Raw genomic sequence first — 21787 nt, 5'->3', positions numbered from 1 at the left:
GGCCTCCAGCATTCTGCAAACACCAGAAACTACTTGCAACTCCTGGACAGAGGACAAGGGTGATTAAGAAGTCGAGCGGGGTCATATTTCAGGGCCCAATGCATGGTAGTAGCTGTTTCATGGATCACAAACACAGAACTCAGTTCCTGAGGACGGCTTCAATGAGACAACCCACCATGTACTCCTACATGGCCTCTCACCGCTACCTTTACCAAATCGTGTTCACACACTTAGCTCACACACAGTAGGACATGTTCACACGCCTCTGATTCATCCCCGATGAATCAGACCCGACTCAACTCTAAGCAGTAGCAGGCATGACAAACAAGCATGAATGAGTAGGCACAACAGGGCTCAAACAACTCCTACTCATGCTACTGGGTTTCATCTATTTACTGTGGCAATGATAGGTCATGCAAAGGATAAAGGGGTTCAGCTGCCGCAGCAAGTAACAGATGAATCGGCGTTGTCCTAATGCAGTAAAAGAGAGCAGGAGCGAGAGAATAGGATTGTGTCAGAATGAACAAGGGGTTTTTGCTTGCCTGGCACTTCTGAAGATAGTATATTTCTTCATCGGTGTCGTTGATCACATCATCGGTATCACGTCTATCGAGAGGGAACAAATACCGGCAACACAGAAGGAAACACAATCAATGCAATGCACAATATGATGCATGATCATGACATGGCAAAATGAGTGTGTTAGGCTAATGCAACTATAAACAGATGGGTTTGAGTTAGTTTGAACCCAATGTTCAAGTTCAAGTTGAAACTACGACTTAAAAAAGTGCATTATCATGTTTTGATATAAACAGCAGGTTTAAGTTGCTTAAACATGCATGAAACAAGTGCAGATGGATAGATTGGATTTTTCTGATCATTTTTCATATATAATTTGTTTTATTTGGAGTTACAGTTGAATTACTATGATTTTTAGAAGTTTATAGCACTTTCTAGAATTTCATGAATAAGAATAAATCCAGAAAATGCTTTACTGCATCAGCATTGCATCACCGTGACGTCAGCAGGTCAACAGGAGCTGGCCCGGGTCAAACCTGACGTGTGGGGTCCACACGTCAGTGTAACAGGACAGGAAGAGGGGCTGACGAGTGGGTCCAGGTCCAAGTTGACGTGGCAGGGTCAAACTGACACGTGGGGTCCAGCCTTAGCTTAATTTAACTAGGGAATAACCCTGTGGTTAATTAAGGGGTGGGCCCCATTTGTCAATGACCCTTGTGGTTACACTAATCAGTGGTTAGCGCTAATTAAGCCTGCGCCACGTCATCTAATCTGGCGACTAACCGCTGGCGGTAAGCAGACGCGGCGGCACTCCTCGTGCGGCTATCTCCGGTGTCGGCTGGACGCGCGGCTGGGCGCGCTAGAAAGCCCACGATGCGGCGCACCTAGCGGTGGCTGCGGTGTGTGCTAGGGCAGCGTGTAGCGTCGGTGGCGGCGAGCCGGGCGGCGGCCGGAGTACGGGCGCATGCGGGCACGGGGCTACGATGCGCTAGGGGTCCATCTGGTGGCTGCTTTGGCCTCCTGGAGGCACCAGGAGCATGTTTAGGTGCACGACCGCGAGCGGTTCGAGCTCAGCCCACGGCGGCGATGAGGTATGGCGGTGGCGAGCTTCGGAACTCATGGAGACCGCGGCTACTGCACGGTCGTGAGCAGGGGAGGAGGGGGAAAAGATGCGGGGGCTCACAGAGAACACGCAGGGACGGTCAGTGGGCTCGGGGGCGGTCCGGTGCGGGCAAAACAACGAAGCCAATCTGCAGCGTCTGGAGGAAGAAGACGATGGCGAGGGCGTCACTGCAGGGCTCCCGGCGTCGCTTGGTGCGGTGAGGGGGAAGAGGGGGTCGAGGCGGAGCCTCTGAGCGCATCGGCGAGGCGAGGCAGTGGCTGTGGCCACGGAGGTGCTCTTCAGCGGCGACGGCTGCACTCGGTTGCGTGGAAGGGAGAGAGCCAGGGGAGGAGATGGGGATGAGGGAGTGAGCGGGAGGGTTCCAGGGGGTTCTGCGGGTGGCGTGGCGTCGTCCAGGGCGAGGGGGAGTAGCTGTGTGGCTAGCAGGAGGTGGATCTCGGGCGCGCGTGCTGTCGACACGCCTCTGCCTACTGGCAGAGGTTGAAGACAACCGCTTCAGGCCAGTGGGCTGGGCCGCCAGTGGGCCTGCCATGTGGGTTGCCAGGTCAGTTTCCCTCTCTCTCTCTTTTTTATTTCTGTCTTCTTTTCTATTTTTCTGTAACTTTGTGGTTTTTCTAAAAATACCTAGGCAACTCCAAAAATCACCAAACTGCTCATGGGCACTAAATGGAATATATCCAGCATGGAACATTTTAGTTTGGGATTATTTGAGCATTTGAAATGTTTTATATAATTTAAATGCCCAAACTCAAATACTTATGATTTAACTCAAAGACCTTAGGATGACCTAGAAAATTGTGCACCACTTTTGGCAGAGGTTCTGAACCAAGACAAAAATGATGGACATTTTGGAAGGGCATTTCAGGTTCATTGAATTTATTTCATGGTGATCCTAGTTGGATTTCATTTGGTGCTAGGGTTTGAACATCCCCATTTCAATTTCCTGTGAAAAGTAAACATGATGCATCACCAAAAGCTGGCACTAGGCATTGCCAGAAGCTACGAATGTGACAACTCACCCCCACTAAACAAGAATCTCATCCCGAGATTCAAGCGTAGGGTAAGATGGAGGGGGAGCGCAAACTAACACAATCTTCATGATCCAGGTTTCACTTCAAATGAACGTTGATTCGATCACCATCATTGTCTCGATGTCTTGCTCCAGGAACTTCAACCAACAGGACAAAGGGGGGGAGGGAAAACTCTAGAAAGATCGATCTCCTTGGAGATCGAACAACTCAGGATCAACTTCCGGAATGAGACATAGTAACATCTCTCGAGCTGAGGCACGAGGCACACATCTAGAGGGATGGAGTGGAACAGATGACGAGGGTCACTAGGTAGACAACAATTCCATACCTAAAAGGGTGCTGAATGGTTGTCATCGTAGCGAGGATTTAAGTTGCCATGACATCGCAACGGAACACCTTAGAGGAGGGTGACTTGTAGAATTATCCCTTAAGTGGCAAAAAGAATTACTTTTGATTCAGAGATCAATAAAATTCTCTATACCATCCAGAGGCAATTCTCGAGTAATCATTTGAAGGAGGTCGGTAGAATGGTATACTCGGACTGGAATGGATTATGTGGATTACCTTGTTAAAGACAACGCAATGGATGATTTTGCTTATCATCGGAGATGGATAGGACCCATGGTAGGATGACACAATGACGGTGCAAGCTGGGAACAAAACACAAATGCTGGGAATGATTCTAGTAACTGGGAAGAAACTCAACAGCAGAGAGTGAGTCCACTGTTGAAAATTTATAGCATAACCGAGGAAGCTAGGAGCAATCCTAGTTAGTGCCGATGATAACACCTAGTGCTTGTGCTTGCTCTCAAGAACTTGAGCATTTCCATATTCATCCAGGTTTTACCAATATCCGTGTCAAGGATCATGGCAACACAACTTACTACCATGATCAATGGTGATGGATGATGCAGATGCAAAAGAAGATAACACCTTCTCAGATTTCACCTTAGCAGAGCCAAGGAAACAAAATCTGGATGATCGACCGAGAGACATTTAACCCTCCACTTCTAATGTTCTCCTTGATGTGCTAGCGTAATCCATTCATAGATATGGTTTGATATCTAGAACATCAAGTAAAAGGTCGGACTTCGGGAACTCAAAAATCCATAAAGGGTCAACTAGGGAGTAAATCCCACGAAATCCTTATGGGGAGGTAGCCAACTTTCTCAATCAAGAGCCTACAATAAAGGGTCTTTCGGCTAGCTGTGTTGGCTACAACATCCACTTTACCGGGTTACAAGAGACCAATATTATAGTTCTCGGGAAAACATTCCAACCATCATATCTGCCTGAGATTCAGATCTGGCTGGTGTCAGGATATTCTAGACTCATCAAGTCTAGAAAGAAAAAGAAAGTTTGCAACACAAATCGACGAGACGGCGTTGCGAGAATCTCGGGGAATGAACTACGGAAGCAAACTCCAAAACATGAGTCGTTTCTGCTACATACATGTGAACATGCTGTCACAGACAAGCATGACCACGTAGTAGTCTTATAATAAAACACTACCGAGTTCGGTTGGGAAGCCATCGTTAAAGATATCAAAGTCTAGTGCATGTCTGTCTAGGCCCTTCAGGATTAGCATTTGAACTTCTTATCCTTGAACAAGTCAATCAGTGGCTTAGTGTGCTACGGAGTTTATATGGAATGAAGATGATCAGTCTAACAGACCACAAAATACTTTGCGCGTGCATGACTGACTTGGGATGATTCCAAAGGAGGTAAAACAAGCCCTCTCAAATTCTTGGCGGCAACTTGCATCAAGTGCACATGAATTAGAGGGACTCACTTCTTTCGTCCAAATATATGCTTCACGAACGAGTCATGAAGATAATGCTTATAAAAGTTTCCAATACTAGCTGGATGTTCAACACAGATCATGGAGAAGATAACAATGTTGCTGATGGGCTCAACAACAATTCATCCAGGTTTCCATATAATTGGAGTTCCACAATTGTGTGAACACGGTGAGAGCATTGGTCAGACCAAAAGATGTAATGGGGCATGCTCGAGGAGACAACCATGAGTAAGACGACATTACGGCCATCGTTGGTTCTGATTTGATTTGACGATAACCCACACTCAAATCAAAGCTTCGATAACACAATAGATCCAACAATTGACCACGAGGATCAATCAATGAAGATATCATCTTTCTTCAACACACACACAAAGACATCCCTTTGGAATGAACTAAGTCGGACAAGGTTTCATCTTCCAACTCTCCAAGTTGTTGTTTAGCTTAACCAACTTGCTCAGGGTATCCGACACAGATTATTGGAGAAGGAGTGGTTTATTCGAAACCAATTTGATCACGAACTCAACATAGCGGTCATGTGACAACCTGGTAATACTTCAGACAAGGTATTCAGAAAATCACGAACCACTGATATGTTACTATGCTCGAGATCAATCTTGCTTTTCAGGGCAAGACCATATGATCAAAAGAGCGAGGGATTGACACAATCCTAACTCATTGATTGAAGAGTGCACCGGAAATAAGGACTAGGTAGCACAATCAACCTTAGGGTGGTGATTCAATAATCAACATGCTAGGAATGAGGTTATCGTCCATTTAACTACCAAGCAACAAAGTTGCTGGGAGTATAGATTTCACACATCATGATTCACTTGTCGGCATTCCGGTTGCGACAACACGGAACCAGGGAATGAACAATGATGGCGAGAAGTATCACTACATCAAGGATTCATAAGAGAAGGTGCAATCCTCATGACATTCCTAACATGAAGTGGGTAATACTTCAGGGTAGAACAGAGCAAAAGCTGGATTGGCATTTTGATCTGCGGAACACAACTGCTTTGACCCAATCCTGGAAATGGATGAGATAGTGGAGTTTGTTTCTCCTAGTCATTCTGAACTAGAATGGCTTGACAGACCACAAGAGTAATAGGCATCGATGAATGAACGCACACATATTCTTGACTATCAATTGATACACGAGGGTCAGAAGACAACTAAAGAGGGACAATCCCAAAAGAACATATGATTTTCTGAGTTGTGGATGCATGGACTAGCATGTCGAACAAATTCAACATATTTCTTCCGAATTACCCATGCAGAAAGGTTGAACTGGCAGAGTCGCAATATAGAATGGAGAACCCATCGAGAGCACTCCTATTGTGATCTTTTGATCCAACAAACATCTGCCGTAACTGGTTCATAGTATTTGGAAGAAGGAAATACCACGGACCTCAAGGACTAACGCAAAGGTTACTAATAACCTAAGGGAGCTAGCAATAACTATCAACATGAAGTAAGTAGGGTGAATCTCAGGTTCAAAACCCAGAAGTGGAATACCTACATACTAAGTGGCATCACGGGATGCTTTCGAGAATGATGGCCAGAGTCATCACACTAGGACATAAATCATGGCTAGATTACTAGATGATCCCCTAAGACACCTAGGGTCATAATAAAACTCCAACATATATGTCGAGGTAATAGAATACCTCAACTCAGCGTTTAATGTGGTTAACCTGGCCAGAAAGGTCATCGAAAACAAAAGGAAGGATTTTGCAATTGCATCAGATTATTTAGAAACTTGGGATGACTCGGACAGCATAACGGCTGTAAATGCTCAAAAAATTGGAGACATGCTACAAAAATGGTGGCATAGACACTCAGAAGCACAATATCAAGGTTTCGAGATCAACAGTTAACATACAGAAGTAGTAGGAACAGAATTGAGGCTTAAATCCAACAATCTTATAAGTCTACGGATTAGTAACACGTGATCCTGATAGAAAGAAGAGAAAGCCTAGTTCCTTAACCCCGCAGGAAAGATAAGATGACTCAGATCAGAAGGGCATGAGGTATAAGGAGTAAAAAGAGCCTTACGTTCCATCCCATAATCAATTCCCTTACATAACTAAAGAATTTCTAGACTCAACTTCGACCAGTTTGGCTTGGTAATCCTACATGCAGTCAGGCTCAGATACCAAAGCTGTCAGGACCCCGATCCTAAGTCACACCGATCTAGCATGTAACACATCATATCACTTTGCGGCCTCACGCACAGTATCCCCACGGGTGCCACCTTACCTGGCCCAGGACCGTTTGCGCCTTTTGGCTCACGTATATGATAGTGCCGCTAGCATCCATATGACAAAGAACCCGGGCTGACATGGCTAGTCGTGAACCCAAAGTGGCACTAACTTACAGGGACAGGCATACATGACCCAACAACGAACGTGTCGGTCATCAGCGAGTGAATCCGGGCTGTAGCAACTGGGCTAGCAGGACTCCGGTAGACACCGCGTGACATTTCCCCGAAGGGACAGACACAGGAACGAAGAAGGACACATGCCGGCCAGCCTAAGTGTTCCGGAGCAGTAGCAAGCTACCAAGGCTCAGTGGAAGCACTAGGAGACATTTCCCGGTAACAGAGGCTACCAAGGATAAACAACTAGATGGTCAGATCCCACACATACCAAGAATTTCAATAACATACACACAATATGCTCGATATGTGCAAATACAACATGGCATCACAACATGACTCTACAACTCAAGTATTTATTCAATAGGCTCCGGGAGCGAGATAATACAAACATGGGTCTCATGACCCAACATTCAGAGCATACAAGTCAAAGCACATGCGGAAGCTTAACATGTCTGAGTACAGACAACTACAAATGAAAAAGGCTGAGAAGCCTGACTATCTACCAGATCCTGCCGGGGCACAAGATCGTAGTTGAGGTAACAAGCTAAACGTCGAAGTCCACGTGGAACTACTAGTGAGACTGAAGTCTCTCTGCAAAAACATAAAATAGGCAAACGTGAGTACAAATGTACCCAGCAAGACTTACATCAGAACTATCTACATATGCATCATTATCAACAAAGGGGATGGTGGGGTTTAACCGCAGCAAGCCAGCTTTGACTCGGTGGCTATCCTGAACTACGACTACAAGTAACTCTTTTGAGGTGGCGCACACGAGTCCACATATTCACCATATCAATACACCACTATGGTTCCGCTCCCGTCTCCCTACGAGAATGCCATCCATAGTACTCACGCTTATCTTGCGTATTTTAGAGTATCCACTTTCACTTGTCTATGAACTGTTATAGGCAACCCAGAAGTCCTTTACCGCGGACACGGCTATTCAAATAGATTATATATAACCCTGCAGGGGTGTACTTCTTCATACATGTTTCCACCACTTAGCGTCTGCACACGACATGTGCTCGGCAAACTTCAAGCAAAAGCCGACGTGGGTGTAGACCACGACCTACCTAAACACTCAAGTCTCTAGTCCAGGTTTATCGCCTATTCAGGTTCCATCCGCAGGGAGTCCGGACGAGGTTTCCACATACGGCCCCGAACGATGAGTACAGGGTTCCGCGACACCAAACGGGCGCCCGGCATACCCGGCCACGTGCCTACCGCATCACAACCCACCCCTCCGGTCAGTGCTGCGCACGGCCTCTAGCATACTACAAACACCAGAAACTACTTGCAACTCCTGGACAAAGGATAAGGGTGATTAAGAAGTCGAGCGGGGTCATATTTCAGGGCCCAATGCATGGTAGTAGCTGTTTCATGGATCACAAACACAGAACTCAGTTCCTGAGGACGGCTTCAATGAGACAACCCACCATGTACTCCTACATGGCCTCTCACCGCTACCTTTACCAAATCGTGTTCACACACTTAGCTCACACACAGTAGGACATGTTCACACGCCTCTGATTCATCCCCGATGAATCAGACCCGACTCAACTCTAAGCAGTAGCAGGCATGACAAACAAGCATGAATGAGTAGGCACAACAGGGCTCAAACAACTCCTACTCATGCTACTGGGTTTCATCTATTTATTGTGGCAATGACAGGTTATGCAAAGGGTAAAGGGGTTCAGCTGCCGCAGCAAGTAACAGATGAATCGGTGTTGTCCTAATGCAGTAAAAGAGAGCAGGAGCGAGAGAGTAGGATTGTGTCGGAATGAACAAGGGGTTTTTGCTTGCCTGGCACTTCTGAAGATAGTATATTTCTTCATCGGTGTCGTTGATCACATCGTCGGTATCACGTCTATCGAGAGGGAACAAATACCGGCAACACAGAAGGAAACACAATCAATGCAATGCACAATATGATGCATGATCATGACATGTCAAAATGATTGTGTTAGGCTAATGCAACTATAAACAGATGGGTTTGAGTTAGTTTGAACCCAAGGTTCAAGTTCAAGTTGAAACTATGACTTAAAAAAGTGCATTATCATGTTTTGATATAAAAAGCAGGTTTAAGTTGCTTAAACATGCATGAAACAAGTGCAGATGGATAGATTGGATTTTTCTGATCATTTTTCATATATAATTTGTTTTATTTGGAGTTACGGTTGAATTACTATGATTTTTAGAAGTTTATAGCACTTTCTGGAATTTCATGAATAAGAATAAATCCAGAAAATGCCTTACTGCGTCAGCATTGCATCACCGTGACGTCATCAGGTCAACAGGAGCTGGCATGGGTCAAACCTGACGTGTGGGATCCACACGTCAGTGTAACAGGACAGGAAGAGGGGCTGACCAGTGGGTCCAGGTCAACGTTGATGTGGCAGGGTCAAACTGACACTTGGGGTCCGGCATTAGCTTAATTTAAACAGGGAATAACCCTGTGGTTAATTAAGGGGTGGGCCCCATTTGTCAATGACCCTTGTGGTTACACTAATCAGTGGTTAGCACTAAGTAAGCCTGCGCCACGTCATCTAATCCGGCGACTAACTGCCGGCGGTAAGCAGACACGGTGGCGCTCCTCGTGCGGCCATCTCCGGTGTCGGCTGGACGCGCGGCTGGGCGCGCTAGAAAGCCCACGATGCAGTGCATCTAGCGGTGGCCGCGGTGTGTGCTGGGGCAGCATGTAGCGTCGGTGGCGGCGAGCCGGGCGGCGGCCGGGGTACGGGCGCATGCGGGCACGGGGCTACGATCCGCTAGGGGCCCATCTCGTGGCTGCTTTGGCCTCTGGGAGGCACCAGGAGCACATTTAGGTGCACGGCCGCGAGCGGTTCCAGCTCAGCCCACAGCGGCGATGAGGTATGGCGGTGGCGAGCTTCGGAGCTCATGGAGACGGCGGCTACAGCATGGTCGTCAGCAGGCAGGAGGAGGAAAATATGCGGGGGCTCACAGAGAATATGCAGGGACGGTCAGTGGGCTCGGGGGCGGTCCGGTGCGGGCGAAACGACGAAGCCAATCTCCAGCGTCCGGAGGAAGAAGACGATGGCGAGGGCGTCACTGCAGGGCTCCCGGCGTCGCTTGGTGCGGTGAGGGGGAAGAGGGGGTCGAGGCGGAGCCTCTGAGCGCATCGGCGAGGTGAGGCAGTGGCTGTGGCCACGGCGGTGCTCTTCAGCGGCGACGGCTGCGCTCGGTTGCGTGGAAGGGAGAGAGACAGGGGAGGAGATGGGGACGAGGGAGTGAGCGGGAGGGTTCCAGGGGGTTCTGCGGGGTGGCGTGGCGTCGTCCAGGGCGAGGGGGAGTAGCTGCGTGGCTAGCAGGAGGTGGAGCTCGGGCGCGCGTGCTGTCGACACTCCTCTGCCTACTGGCAGAGGTTGAAGACAACCGCTTCAGGCCAGTGGGCTGGGCCGCCAGTGGGCCTGCCAGGTGGGTTGCCAGGTCAGTTTCCCCCTCTCTCTCTCTTTTATTTATGTCTGCTTTTCTATTTTTCTGTAACTTTGTGGTTTTTCTAAAAATACCTAGGCAACTCCAAAAATCACCAAACTGCTCATGGCCACTAAATGAAATATATCCAACATGGAACATTTTAGTTTGGGATTATTTGAGCATATGAAATATTTTATATAATTTAAATGCCCAAACTCAAATACTTATGATTTAACTCAAAGACCTTAGGATGACCTAGAAAATTGTGCACCACTTTTGGCAGAGGTTCTGAACCAAGACAAAAATGATGGACATTTTGGAAGGGCATTTCAGGTTCATTGAATTTATTTCAAGGTGATCCTAGTTGGATTTCATTTGGTGCTAGGGTTTGAACATCCCCATTTCAATTTCCTGTGAAAAGTAAACATGATGCATCACCAAAAGCTGACAGTAGGCATTGCCAGAAGCTACGGATGTGACACAGTGGCGGAGTCTGGACCCTTACGGTCGCAACGGGTGGCGTCGTCTTCCCCGTTGAAGTGCCACATGAGCTTCCCCCAATATTGAAGTGATTGCACTCCCCGCATTATGCATATTTCCATGACCTCGACTATCGTCAGTCCGGATTTGGCCAGTAACTTTATCCTACTCATCAGGAAATGTGTTTCACTGGTATCCTCCTCTTGGGGGGCCCGGGGGCGCCAGCTTAGACGTGCCCTCGGCGGGGCGTTACTGAACTTCGGGAGACCTGTCCGGACTAGATCCGTAAGGGGAACGTCATCAATGTAAAACCACTCTGAAGGCCAGTTCTCTGGTGCCTTCTTCGGAGTGTCGGATAGGTATCCGGTCTCGACAATGCGCCATACTTCGGCCCCGCCCACTTGACATAGGGATTCCCCCTGGGTGCGGGGGACAAGGCAGAACAGCTTCTTCCATAACCCGAAGTGAGGTTCGCAGCCTAAATATAGCTCGCAAAGGGCAACGTACCCTGCTATTTGTAGTACAGAGGCAGGGGTAAGGTTGTGCAACTGGAGAGCGTAGAACTCCAGGATCCCACGAAGAAACGGGTGGATAGGAAACCCCATGCCCCTTAGTAGAAGCGGGATGAGGCATATTCGCTCCTCTGGAGATGGATTAGGAGATCTCTCCGCTTGTTCCCCTCCGTTATAAGTGGCTATTCCGGCTCGAACGGGGACCATAAACGCCGGTGGAAGAAACCCTTGGGTTTGTAATTTTATCAAACGGCTATGACGAACTGAGCACTCTTCCCAATCCCCCGACTTGGGGCGAGGAGAGTGAGGAGAAGAGCTACGATGACCGGCCATGTTGGAATGGTTTTTTTCCGAGCGCTCTATGGGATGCTTGCTCGAGGGGAGAGAGTGAGGTTTGGATCTGAGAATTCCCGTCCCTTCAAATAGACGGCCAGCCTGAAGGATCGAGGGTGGCAAATGCAAAAATACCTCAACTCCTCGCATTCGCTCGACACATGGAGATGGTCATTATTGAGGCACTGAAGCCGAGGAGTGCGACATTGATGGGAAGCAGGACACTATTCGTTGTAGTAAGTATATTGGAGTATTCGGAGAAGGAACCCTCCTTGCAATGCCGAAAACAAGACTGCGTGCCGGACTCATCATCATTGAAGCCTGGTTCAGGGGCTGCTGAGGGATTCCTGGATTAAGGGGTATCCGGACAACCGGAATGTATACATCGTCCGGACTATTGAATCGTGAAGATACAAGACTCAAGACTTCGGCCCGTGTCCGGATGGGACTCTCCTTTGCATGGAAAACAAGCTTGGCGATCCAGATATTGTGTTTCCTTCCTTGTAACCGACTCCATGTAAACCCTAGCCCCCTCCGGTGTCTATATAAACTGGAGAGGTTGGTCCTTAGAAGGCCGATCACAATTACAATCATACCATCATAGGCTAGCTCTTATGGTTTAGCCTCTACGATCTCGTGGTAGATCTACTCTTGTACTACTCATATCTTCAATATTAATCAAGCAGGAAGTAGGGTTTTACCTCCATCGAGAGGGCCTTAACCTGGGTAAACATTGTGTCCCTTGCTTCCTGTTACCATCAGCCTAAGACACACAGATCGGGACCCCCTACCCGAGATCCGCCGGTTTTGACACCGACAGGACCCACAGTGAACATGACAAATTTAACCATGCAACATAGTGCCAAGAAGATTATTTGGCCGGTCAACAAAGTGCCATCCGATGCTGAATGGTGAGCAAGAGAGTATAATAAACCGCAAAACGTATATTGTGACCGTAATGAGCGTATTCTGAAGTCAGGCGACCATATTACGCTTTTCTCTTGAAATACACTAACCGCCGATGTATTTAGGGCCTGTTCTTTTGGGCAATTCTCCCAGAACTGACCCCCTCCCCAGCTTCTCCCAAAATTGCCACTTCACCTCTTTTTACAATTCCTAGATAGTTAAGATCTAATTATCTAGGAATTGTAAAAAATAATGGAGTGACAATTCTGGGAGAAGCTGGGGAGGGGGTAAACTCTCGAAGAATTGCCAAAAAGAACTGGCCCTTATCTCTTCTCTCCCTCTATGTGTGGAACCGAGTAGGCCAACGTGCTAGTGCCTAACCTGGCACACGCCACCCCATTATTATCGTACTACTTTGGTAAGAGCGAACAAGCATTCACGTCTACTGCAGAAAGTCTAGATATGAGTTACAAATGCTATGAAGCTGAATATAAATATTTGAATCCACTTTATGCCCAATTTCTCTCTGTAGGCCCTCCAAAAGTACATCTCTACATGTTCTTGCATGTTACGTCTAACAACTATGCAATACAAAACTACTACACTCTAAAACAATAAATCATATGTGTTTTTAGTTTCACTAGATCTCATATTGTTAGTTAATTTATTCAGTTTGCCTACATTAAATTTCCTTTGAAATGTATGGCTAGTATCATCTAGTGATATGCAAAGTCGGACTACACACACACACACACACACAAAAGGGCCCATTACACGTTCAAGTATTTCACATATTTCTCTCACTCTCAGGGTCAAACTGCCTATGCCAAACTACCCTGCCTACCGCGCGGGAAAAATCCCACCCTCGCCTGTTTAATTGGGTTTGTATCGATGGATCATGTGAAATAACAAAACTATAGTAGTACTACAGTACAAGTAACAGTTCACTGGGCCTCCATCGTAAGAGTGGACTGCTCGCTTTCTTAAATGTTCTAGTCCCTTCCGCTGACATGTGGGACATCAAGCAACCAGGTCCACGTGCCATACTGAAATAGCAGTGAAGAGTAGTAGGGGGATGCACCCCGTTCTTGGACCCATCGAAGTAATGAGCAATGAGGCGTCAAATCAGAAAGTTGCACCTTTCCTGCAGTTAAGTTGGAGGGACGAGGTCACGATAAAGTTGGAGGGACGAAGCAACCATCATTTCACTCTTTGCTGAATCCGCTTCTCCCTCATCTTCCTCAAGTTAACCATGTGTTGCTTCTGTTGTTGTTCTACCTCATGTGGGACGCGGATCGGCTAGGTACATCACTGACACATGGGACCGCATGTTAGCAAACCACCAGCCCAACCTCCTCTAAAAATAAGAAACAACCCCCTCCTTCCATGTAGCAAAATCACCTCCTTTTTAGTAATCTTGATATATTTTTTAGATCAATATAATCGAGATTTTTATAAATATCACCATGGAGCAAAACCAAGTGGTATGCTTAAGGGCATCCACACTGTGTAACCAAATGTTAAAATAGCTTTTGGCATCGATGGGAACCATTGTGGAGGGTGCTACAAAAGCCAAAAAAGAGGGAACCAAAGCTCCCTAATTGACTGATTGAAGGAATAGAAAAACGCAACCTTTCTCCTCTTTCTCCTGTCATTGGACTCATGTATAGGGCACAGAGTCTACTCCCTTGTCCCTTTTATCAAAAATCACAAAGTAGTGAGGCGTGAAATCACAAAGCACGGATGAAGAAACTATCATTTCACTCTTCATTGACTCTGCTTCTCGTCTTCTTCAAGAAACCACCTTTACCGTAGTAAGCTAGACGGGCGACGCTATTGCAGTACTAGTAGTACATTGGCCTCCTTTTGTTCAACGGACTTCCTGGATGCAAAGAATGCGGTTGTGTCAGCTTGCAGGCGGCACTTGCGAATGACTTATCATGGTCTCCCTCAATGGTGTGCTCTGTCGAACGCAACTCACCAAAGCCACGGTGATCAAGATATTCTCGACGTCACCGCAATGGGGAAGGAAGTCAAATAGTTACTCCCTCCATTTTTTGCATACAAGGCCACAATCAAAACTAGAATGTGCAGAAGGCCACTAACACTAATCGAGGCAAAATTAATGCGGTTTTCCTCATACTAACAACCAAGGACATTAATATACCCTTTCATGCATGCAAAAGTGAGAACGTTGGTTCGCATGCGCTGCATTAATCAAGCAATGAGGAGTGAGATAGTTAGGTTGTTGGGCGTTGGAGAAAAAATATGCATTAATTGACACGTCAAACGAGGATTTGTATCGATCGATCCTGCAAAGGAAAACACTGACTTGTTTTTTAACATAGTACATACTAAAATTGAAGCCGCTCACGCTCGCAAACCAGATGTTATTACAAGTTCAAATTGAAAAGGTGGTGCACTTATGCATCCTATCGCGGTCACACCGCACCTTGTTGTAGTTAACATTGGCTTTCCATGTACTTACACAGGGCTACAATGGGTGTTGTTGTTGTTTGTTGTCGTTAGTTGCATCCCATGTCTTATACACAATCTACTCCTAAATATAAGTATTTTTAGAGATTTCAATATAGACTACATAAGGAGAAAAATGAGTGAATCTAGATTCTAATCTAAACTATATCTGTAATTCTATATACATCCGTATGTAGTTCATATTGAAATCTCCAAAAAATACTTGTACTTAGGAATGTCGGTAGCTGTATTTTACATCATTTGTGCAATCTTAGTTTAGCTTCTAACATTTACTAGGTTGCTTGTACGTACATATATGAGCGTTATTGATCCATGCTTCGATCCCTTTTGCGTATGGGGCAATGAGATATTCATGAACAAGCGTCAAGTGAGGAAACTATGAAAGATTGTTAGGCGAAAGAAACATGTGATGGGAATTAAGCTCTTTATTTACACTTTGTTCAAGACAACACTGAACTTTAAGATGGTAGCAATCTGTTGCCTTTCCCCCCCTTCCCACAACAAGTTACTCTATTAGACCTCATGATCTGATATATTTCTCTTTTTAGTGGTTTTCGAAGCTATTTACTGATGATTACCTTGCAAACTACATGACCAAAGTAGAGGCAACTAAGCTTAAAGTATATAATTCATGCTACCGTTATAATGCTCTAGAAGTCCTCCTGGAGGCGGTGAAGGATGGGCGGGTGATCGTCACAAGGGGTTGCACAAAAGTTGTTCATGCCTATGGCATGCAGGAACGCACATTATGGGCATTCCGCTTCTTCAACACCATCGGCAGTCAAAATGATTTACACTTGTCTTTTCACCTTTACCGCCTATAAATATTGTGGTTCATCATATTTAATTGTTGTCTAATCCTGTAATTACTAAACTTATTGTACTGACAATTTTATTTATGGATTCGTTGTTGAACCATTGTGCTGAGAATTTGAATTGCACATTTCATATTTCAAAATTTCCAATTCGAACAATAAATTACAGCCAAAAATAAAAATATACATGACTGAATAAAATAATGTGCACATGGTTAGAGAGAAAACAACATGTGAAATGAAACAAAGAGAACAAACGGTTCTTTGACGTGAAATGTTTGTGAGGACGGACGGACGCACACACGGTTTCGTCTCATATGCGTGTGTGATTCATGGTAATATGGCAAAAGCTTCAAACCAATGTGCGTGTGTGATAGGAATAGCAATCGCACACAGTTATGAAAATGGACACGTTGGCGTTAGTAGTGGCACCGCACACATTTTACATTCCTGAACCATGTGTGAAAACGTACCTATCACAAACATATCGGCAGATAAAATGTTGATGTGCACCTTTTTCACACGACTATAGTGATGTAATCATTTGGGATGTCTCTCTGATCAAAAACGTAATGTCGAGATGTAACATGTAGGACTGGGGCGGCTTCTCATACATTTATTCTATGGCGATCATCAGTAGCCACTCGCCCATCCCCAACGGTTTCTGGGTCATGTGGGAACGACCCCCCTATCGCCCACACTTGGCGACGGTTCCAAATGCCGTCACGGAAAGGGGTTAAAAACCGTTTGTATAGCACCTTATAGTACTAGTGATTATACTTGGATGGCTCAAATAAACATTAAGTTGTCTCGTTTTCCCTTTCGTTTGGTCATGGAGTAAGATACGCAGGGACTAGTATAGTTACTACTGCCGGAACATGGTAAGTTGGACCCATACATGCGGGCACGGACCGGGCACGCCTCAATTACTCCTTCAAACAGTCGTAAAGCTAAATTAGCACACCATCTGGATACTTAATCAAGTGTTATGGTTCATGAGTTGAAAAGGAAAAGGGTGGTACGTACTGTACCCAAAACCACCACACATGGGGCCAGGGTAACAACTTGGTATTGTACCACATTTGAACTAGGGTGCAAAAACCACATGTTCTGTGCCTAATGTGTAATGCCGGAGCACTCACTCTCGAATTTGGCCGAGAAAACAGGGAAACCGATATGTGGGCATACCTGTCGGGATGACGTGGAGCTGACTGTCCAATAGAGGAGCTGGCCCACGACCTCCTTGCCACCGGCAATCGTTCATGTGGGTCATGGGGGCCATCAATGTGGCACAGCTTCCGCATCGCCTCTGGACACAGTGACCGTGGTGAGCGACACTCTCATCGTCGCTGGAGATGCTCGGCTTTAGGGTGCCGAGGGTGGCACTACCGCAGTAGTAGGAATAATAGATCAACACCCGGCTCGTCGAGGATGCACGGGGTGCCAAAGTGCGCACGTGTCGCGACGTGTCCGTGGAGTGTTCTAGCGCGGCCAACTGCATGCCCAGGACCTGAGACCATGCCGAGTCATCTTGCATTTTCAATGACATGCAGGATTGCATGTGAGCAAAGGGAATCTCCAACGTTGCCACACCCGCAGCTGAGAACCCTGAAACACAAAAGACCCTCATCCCTCGCACCATCACGCGCGTGCGTTCCCAGCCGAAGCCAGCTGCCCGCATTCATGCTGTCCGTACTTATACCATCATTAAGCAGGCTTGCTGCCCGAGGAACCAACTCCGGTGACTTACTGATGCACCTGGATGCTTGGCCTCACCGGAATGCGCTACTTAAAGCGGAAACGCCTAGCTAAACTCTACACCAAAGTGCATCCTCCTACCTAGCACCACATCCACCATGACGGCGAGTGGGAATGCTCTACGGGAGAGCTTTTCTTCGGGGATGAAGCTCGAGGTCACCGCCCTCGCTCCACTCATCGCTCGCAATCCAATACCGGCATAACCGTACGTGGATGCGATCACACAAGTAGTGGTTGCGCTACTGGCAGATGATGAGGGCACCACAGGCCACACGTCCTACTTGTGGCCATCCAACGTTCGATGGCGCATGTGGCAGGTGAAGCGACGGACCATCCACATCCATCATCACCGACCTCACGTCCACCGGCACCGCCGAAGTCGGGGACTCCTTAGAGGATGAGTAGCGCATGGGAGGCAACAGGGCATGGTGTGCCAGTTGGTGGTTCGTTTCCCGTTTTCCATTCTTCTACACCAGAGACCGCACATTCACTTCATGGGTCTTGAACCCTGTCGCTGCTCATGGAAACGGTAGATGGAGGATGTCGTCGCTGATGCGGAAGTACAAAGGGAAGTGGACGTCGTCGCTGCCATAGGATAGGTTTAGTCTCTTGTGAAGCGACGGACTGTCCACGTCCATCATCACCGACCTCACATCCAGCGGCAGCACCGAGGCCAGGGACTCCTCCGAGGATGAGTAGGGCATGGGAGGCGGCAGGGCATGCTGCGCCAACTGGACGGTTCGTCTCCCGTGTTCTATTCTTCCTCGTCGGAGACTGCACCTTCACTTCACGGGTCTTGAACCCTGCTGCCATTCATGGAGACAGCAGATGGAGGACATGGTCGCCGGTGTGGAAGTACAAAGGGCAGTGGATGTTAGTCACCGCCATAGAATAGGTTTAGTGTTGGGTTTATTTTCTTTTTTTGTCCTATAAAAGTTCAAAATGTAATGAAAGTATGTCGTATTTACATGAATCTCGTCCGGTGTATATGAACTTTCACATTAATAGTAAGATATGTTGTATGACTAGCAAGATGCCGATGCATTGCACAAAACATCAAGATTCATTTATATGAGTAGTTTATCTTGTGGGAGATAAGGATTTACGAGGGAAGGCCTTATCTGCAAATGTGGAGAGGGGTGCGCGTATGTTTTTGCAAAATTGTCATAGTTCCCTTCCTATCGGTCAGATATAGATCGGACGGCCTACATTGCAGGATGGCAGGCACACGATCATCACCAACTCTATTTTTATAAGAGTAGAGAAAATATATTGAATGATGATTATAATCATATTTACTTAGTATTGTGGTTGTCATTGTTTTCGTGTGTATAAACTTGGTCTAAGTTTACAAGGTTTGACCCGAGGCAAAGCTAACATGCTAAGTAAATAAACACATATGGTCAACATACACAATTTATCTTAGGCACTCCAATAGTACGTCCATTACACATTCACGCACTTCACATCTTTCTCTCGCTCTATCTGTTAAACCAAATAAGCCATGTCCTAAAAGAAGTCCTAAAAACCAACTAAGCCAACCTCCCAGCATATCGCGCGGGAAAAGATCCAGGCACGCCGTTTTAGTCGGGATTACCAAATTACCAGTAGTATCGGTGTCACAGCCCTAGATCTTGCTTTTAATTAGTTGCATGAGTGAGCATACATGCATCATATTTATTTTTAAGTGAAAGTTGAATTGAGGAAACGCTCAAGCCTCAAGAATCTTCAAAAAATGCCAAATTAAAAATTGCTTCAAATGAACCAAGAAAATGTTCCTGCTAATCTATAAAAATATTAGGAAGAGGTAAAATTCAAACCAATATTTTTGGAACCTCAGAAATATTTATTTGGGCATTTGACTTAAATCATAATGTATTTGAATTGGCTTTATTTTTGCTATAAAAGAAATACATGTCCAATAATTTTGGAAATTATAGTGGGGCTCTAGAGTAATATGTCTATTCCATACAATAATTTACAGAAGCAAATAAATTGGTTTAGTATTCATACTAAATCAAAACTAGAAGGCAGAAAAGAAAAACATAAAAAGAAAGAAAGAAACTTACCTGGGCCAAACCTACCAGGCGGCCCAAGTGGCTGGCCCAGCCTACTGGCCTCCTCCCTGTCGTCTTCCTTACATGCCAGGAGTACGAAGGCGTGTGCTCGCCACGCGCGTCCATGCGTGAGGCCACCTCCTGCTTCTCACCACAGCCCTGACATGCCTATGAGAGCCACGTAACCCCTGGACCCCCCTCGTCTTTGCCCTCGTGCACCTGCCCTCCCCTGTTCCTCTTCCTCGCACGCGCCGAGGGCAGCCGTCGCCGTCGCTCATTATTGCCGCGACCACCGCCACCACCTCGCCTCACTGACGCGCCCCAGAGCTCCGCCCCGTCGCCTTCTTCGTCTCCCTCAAGCCAAGCAACCGGGGAAGCTCAGCTTTGTTGCCAGCGCCTCGTCTTCACCGCTAGTGCCCGGAGAACATGTCCGTCGATTTGTCGGCTTCCGTCCGTCCCCGAGCCCGCTGACCAGCCCCTACGCCTCGCCGTGAGCACCTCTTTGTTTCCCCTCACCTCTCCCACTCCTGCTCGCCCTCTAGCCGCTACCCCGCTAGCACCAAATGCCGCTATCCTCCATGGATGAAGCTCTGCTTGCTGCTGAGCTCGTTCGGCATTTCACCACTACCTGTCATGCTCCAGGTAGCCCAGCGATGCTGCACAGCCTCGCAGCTCACTCGCACACAAGCCGCACGATTGCGGCCGAGCAAGACCGAGCTCCGCCTCCGCTTATGCTCGCCGCCGTCGCTGCTACACGCCATCCCCGGCAGCCTCGCGGTTACCTTTGGACGCGTCACACTGCGGGCGTTTTGGCAAGCCCACGCGTGCATCCAGGAGCCAGCGAAAATGGCGGGCCGACGAGCGCCGCCATGCTAGATTAGCGCTGGTGATTAGCAGTTGGCTAATCCCATCGTTAGCCACTCATTAACCCCCCAACAGTCGCTGCCATGTGGGCCCAGGGCTTGACTCATTCCTGTTTTAAGTTAAACCTAATTAGTAATTATCACTGTGCCACTAACATGCAGGACCCACGCGTAAGGTTTGACCTGGACGACCCCGTTGACTTACTGACGTCAGCATGAGATCATGCGGATGCAGTAAATAATTTACTGGATTTTGTTTAATTCTAAATAACCAAAAAAATCCAAGAAATGTTTAAAACTTAAAAAATTCATAAAAATTCAACCATAACTACAAATGAAATAATTTATATATGAAAAATGATCAGAAAAACCAATCTTTCCATCTGTGCCATTTTGATGCATGTTTGAGCAAGTTAACCTCATAGTTTAGGATGGAACATGATTAGGACAAATTTGATAATAGATTTGGAGTTGGAATTTGATGTAGTTTTGAATTCCACTTCAATCAAAATGACTCTCTGTTGAATTAGCCCAAATCACGGCATATTGTTGCAATGCATTGATTGTGTTCTTTCTCTATTGCCGGTGTTTGTTCCCCCTCGGTAGATGTATGTTCTGACGATGAGTTCGATGACACCGATGAAGAGCTATATCATCTTCCGAAGTGCCAGGCAAACAAAGCCCCCTTGTTCATTCTGATACAAGCCCACTCTCTCGCTCCTGCTCTCTTTTACTGCATTAGGACAACAACGATTCAACTGTTACATGATGCGGTAGCTTAACCCCTTTCATCTGCATGAACTGTCTTTGCCACAGTAAATAGTTGAAACCCACTAGCATGAGTAGGAGTTGTTTGAGCGATGATGTGCCTACTCATTCATGCTTGTTTGTCATGCTTGTTTGTCATGCTTGTTTGTCATGCCTACTACTGCTTAGAGTTGAGTCAGGCCTGATTCATCAGGGATGAATTGGAATGTGGTGAACTCACTACTAGGAAAAGGGCTATAGATGGAATTGACACTAATGGCGCACCAGACATGTGGTGCGCCATTACTATATACTAATGGCGCACCATGTGTTGGTACGCCATTAGTGTCCAAATACTAATGGCGCACCACATCGCGGGTGCGCCATTAGTAAAAAAATATTTAATTTTTTTGTCAAAACTACTAATGGCGCACCGTGGGAGTGGTGCGCCATTACTAGTTGAACTAGTAATGGCGCACCATGCCACGGTGTGCCATTAGTAACTTGGCCACCACTTCCACC

This window comes from Triticum dicoccoides, chromosome 4B (assembly GCF_002162155.2).
Source record: "Triticum dicoccoides isolate Atlit2015 ecotype Zavitan chromosome 4B, WEW_v2.0, whole genome shotgun sequence".
In the NCBI taxonomy this organism is placed as follows: Eukaryota; Viridiplantae; Streptophyta; class Magnoliopsida; order Poales; family Poaceae; genus Triticum; species Triticum dicoccoides.
This window is presented reverse-complemented; position numbering follows the sequence as displayed.